This window comes from Halyomorpha halys, unplaced genomic scaffold, assembly GCF_000696795.3.
Source record: "Halyomorpha halys isolate HHAL.00 unplaced genomic scaffold, Hhal_1.1 Scaffold16.1, whole genome shotgun sequence".
In the NCBI taxonomy this organism is placed as follows: domain Eukaryota; kingdom Metazoa; phylum Arthropoda; class Insecta; order Hemiptera; family Pentatomidae; genus Halyomorpha; species Halyomorpha halys.
Window position 1 is genome coordinate 455427 of NW_027116375.1, and position 4403 is coordinate 459829.

A 4403-nucleotide genomic window follows, 5' to 3' on the forward strand; every position below is an offset into this window, starting at 1 on the left:
TATCTTTAAATATGTCTTGCAAAAATGCATATGAAATCTCAAATGCATTGTATATTTGCTATTTTTCTCTTTTTTTTTTTGTAATATTTTGAGAAAATGACATGTGCTTGAGGCATCTACTTTTGCAAAACATATTTGAAGGTAAATAATATTTACACTTACTTAAGACTGGTTATTATTATTTAAAATTAAATAAATTTTATCCAATTTTAGTCTCAAAACCATCTATATTTTTTATAATTCTGTTTCGGCTATGTTTCGGCCAATTCGGCCATCCTCAAGGACAATCTATCGCAAATAGCTTTTATTATACATATGATTTTTAACAAGTTTAAACAAACAACAATAATTTATCACAACAATATTTGTAACCTTCCCCACACTCAGGTCAGACATTTAATTTATTTATTTCAACTATATATAGCTTGTATAAAGTTTTTTTTTAAAGTGATGTGGTTCTAAAATTGTATTTAAGGTATGATAATATTGTTGTTTGTTTAAAATTGTTAAAAATCATATGTATAATAAAAGCTGTTTGTGATAGATTGTCCTTGAGGATGGCCGAATTGGCCGAAATGTATGACTTCTAAAGAAAAGATAAAGACCTCTTGTTATTATGAGAATTGACCTATAACCCGTGGTACGGTAGGGTCTTCATTAAAACGGATCCTCCTCAAAGCTACCTAAAAATAAGCTGCCCTATAGCTCACATGAGAATAATTGCCCTACCATGACTCTCCAGTAAATACACAATTACTCTAAGTGTTGGTCGACACAAATATACTGTAATATGCTCTTTTTGAGTAAATAGTATATTTTGATGTATAAAGGGTTTTTAATATGTTTTTATTTTATGTATCATTTTAAGATTGTTAATTTGTTTTGTTTATCCAAAAAGCAAGCTAACCAATTTTTATTGTCTATAATAACTTCGTGATTCAAAACAAAACCAAGATGGCGGTATGTATTCTTCAGTCAACAATTCCGTTGAATCAAGGCCATGTTTGAGCAGATTCAAATATCATAAAAACTATTTTAACTTGTCCCCTCAAAATTGAAAATACAGTAAATTAAAGGAAAAATAGAAATCAAGAAATAGTGCAAATGAATAATATTCAGAAAGTAAATCATTGGGAAAAATCCCTAACTGTTGTGCGACAATCGATGTTTACATGTAACCTTGAGGTTTTCGTTTTGGAGGGAGCATTCGTTGTGGGGGCGCGGAAGAGAAAGGATGTCTTCAGGATGAGGAGGTCTTCATCAATTTCTGTCAAGAGGACGCTAAGACAAGAACAATAAGAAAAAAGAATACACCAAGGAATCAACGAAAGAAGATCGTGAACTTGGTTAGTTTGGTTATAACTAAATTTAAATACAATTGTAACAGAGATATTAATTTAATTAAATTAATAGTAAATTGTTAGTATTCTGATTGCCTAGTAACTACATGCCCTGAGATTAAGAGTCTTTCTTTTTGTATAATAAAATTATATTATCTATTTGATTTTAAAGTATTTAACTTGAACCCAAGTTATCTTTTATATATTTGAAAAAAGTATAAAAACGATTCAGATTCTTTTTATTTTAATTTTTTTAAATTTTTAAATTATTACAATACTGTTTGTTATTGTTTTATATAAAAGATCTTTAACTCATCATCTTTGTAAAATTACAACAATTGATTATTTATTTTATGTATTTCACAGGCCAACTCTATTTGTACGGGGGCTGCTCCATAAACAAATAAATAAATTATTATTATTATATATAGCCTGTATAAAGTTTTAAAAATTGATGTAGTTCTAAAATTGTATTTAAGGTATGATAATTTATTAATAATATTGTTGTTTGTTTAAAATTGTTAAAAATCATATGTATTATAAAAGCTGTTTGTGGTAGATTTTCCTTGAGGATGGCCGAATTGGCCGAAATGTCGGACTTATAAAGAAATAGATGGTTTTATACTAAAATTAGATAACATTTATTTTATTTGAAAAATATTTGAAGATAATATTAGACAAACAAAATATGAACATTGTTTACATTGTACAAATGGAAACATTTTCTTTCCAACCTTAAAGTGTAATATATCTAACTATTATTAATTAAAATTTTTTTAAAAAATAATAACAAAGGATATCCAAAAAGTCTCTATACTTCTTTATGAACTATACTAAATGTCTAATTACGGCAGGAAGGGGTTCAAAAGGAACCTTTAGTAGCCCAACTGTGAATAGTAGTGGAAATAAAAGAAATGAATTGCTGATTTTTGTTATTGCTGTATTTTGAATAATTAAGTATGATCAAATAAAACTATTTGAAAATAAAATATACAAAGAAAAAAATAACAAAACAAACTTAAAACTATTACTAAATTATCTTAAGATTAAACAGAAGAGAGAGAAAATAATGTCTTAATATCGCCATGGGTAATGGATGGGGCCCCTGCTGTGGGTAGTTGTTTATGTCCTTATTGAGGTAGATTGACAAATGTACGTCCACCTGCCTTGGCGGAAATAATCAAGACGATGGAGATGGCCAGAATGCTGGCTACTATGATTGGGTAGTGAAGAGACACTTGAAATGATGTATGTACACACACTGAGACACTAAGATGTTATCTGCTCATTAGCTCTATAAATATGAACAACAAAGAGTAGTTGTTTTGTTTTTTAACATAATAAAAACCATATGTTCACATAGTCGATTGTTAAAATTAAAAATAAAAATAAATATAAACTTGTATTTGTCACTTCATTTAATGATAAAATCTATTCTTTGTACACATTCTTTAGCACTATACTTCAAATTCCAAAGATATTACACTAGACAAGTGTTTCTTTATCTACCTTGGTCCCCCTATAGCATTGGTTCACAAACCTATTTTGTCATGGTACACTTTTTGGGCTAAAAACATTTCTTGGTAAACTTATCGAGCTAAAATAAATATAAAAATTTTGCCACAATAAGGTAAAAAACATAAATAATCAATTTAAAATGCTTGTACTACAGAAAAATTAATTAACTAACTTAATTTAAAATATAAAAATAATTTAAAGAGTAAAAATAATTTAAAGAGTAAAAATAATTTAAAACATACAAAAAAGTAATTTAGAACATTCATAAAAATAAATTTAACAAACATAAAAAATTAATAACTCGAGAAGCAGTTATGAAATATAAATATAAACTAATTTATATAAATATAAAATAATTAAAAATTAATCTATAATTTTATTTTTGTTTAAAAGTATGCAATAAGTTTTAAAAAAAATACCACAACCAACAGAAAATTTTTCATTTTGATTTCTATTTAATAACAGAATAATAGGTATAATTATTCTGAGTAAATGGAACATTAAAGGTGTTTAAGTTTCTCACATTATGAACAGGATTAATTAAATTATTAAGTTTTTATAATAGAGTAATAAAACATTAAAATTGTCTTTTTTATTTTCTATTGTTTTTTCTTTAGAAAAACTATCTGGATTGACTTTAGAAAAAACCTAAAAATCAATGTTTAAATGTTTAATAATTATTTCACCATGATTTTAATTTAAAATAAATAATAGGTGAAATATTCTTGCCTATAATTATTAAACAAATATACCTTCACTAAAAAAAAAAATTATATATAAAACATTTTGCTTTTTAGGAATCAAATATTAATGCAAATTTTTTATTGATTGAATGTAGGTACGTTAGCTACTTATTTAATTAAAAATTGAATTTAGTTATTGAGATCTACTTTGAATATATATTATATTCCTTGCAACATTTTTAATACAGATAATTAATTCATATTAGCTAATACTTTTATGTTGGACTATGCTAACTTGACAGAATTTTTAATTATTTCTTTTGATGAATAAAATATGTTATTTAATAAAAATGTTACACGTTTTAAGTAATGAATTAAATTTTATAATGAAAAAAAAGAAAAAATAAGATGCGCTGCGGACAGGATTCGAACCTGTGCGGGTAGAACCCATTGGATTTCAAGTCCAACTCCTTAACCACTCGGACACCGCAGCTGACGATCGTGTGAACGTGATGTACAGGTTATGAATTAGTTCATTATCAATTCATAGTTGTAGTTAATTTTTGTAATATATTATATACTATGATATATTATGAATTTTAAATAGTTGAATAATCGCACACGGCGACACTTATAATTTATAATGAGTCCTGAATGTGTTTAAAGGCCTTGAGTTAAAATGGGTAATTCATTATTAGGTATTAGGCTTTTAAAATAGGTGTTTTTATTTTTTAAGTAAATGGATACAATCTTACAATTAAATTTTCTTTTTAAAACAAAAAAAATAAATAAATTTTATTGAAACTAAATAAAAGTTAATCATAATCAACTTTGGGAGAAGATAGTTTAAAGTAGATTGTAG

At 25.8% G+C, this 4403-nt stretch overlaps 1 non-coding gene across 1 annotated transcript; it reads right to left on the reverse strand.

Annotated features, from left to right (window-relative positions):
• Positions 1–3952: 3952 nt before the first annotated feature.
• On the reverse strand, positions 3953–4034 carry TRNAS-UGA (transfer RNA serine (anticodon UGA)). The gene has a single exon. It is a non-coding gene; the product is annotated as a tRNA-Ser (tRNA).
• Positions 4035–4403: the final 369 nt, after the last annotated feature.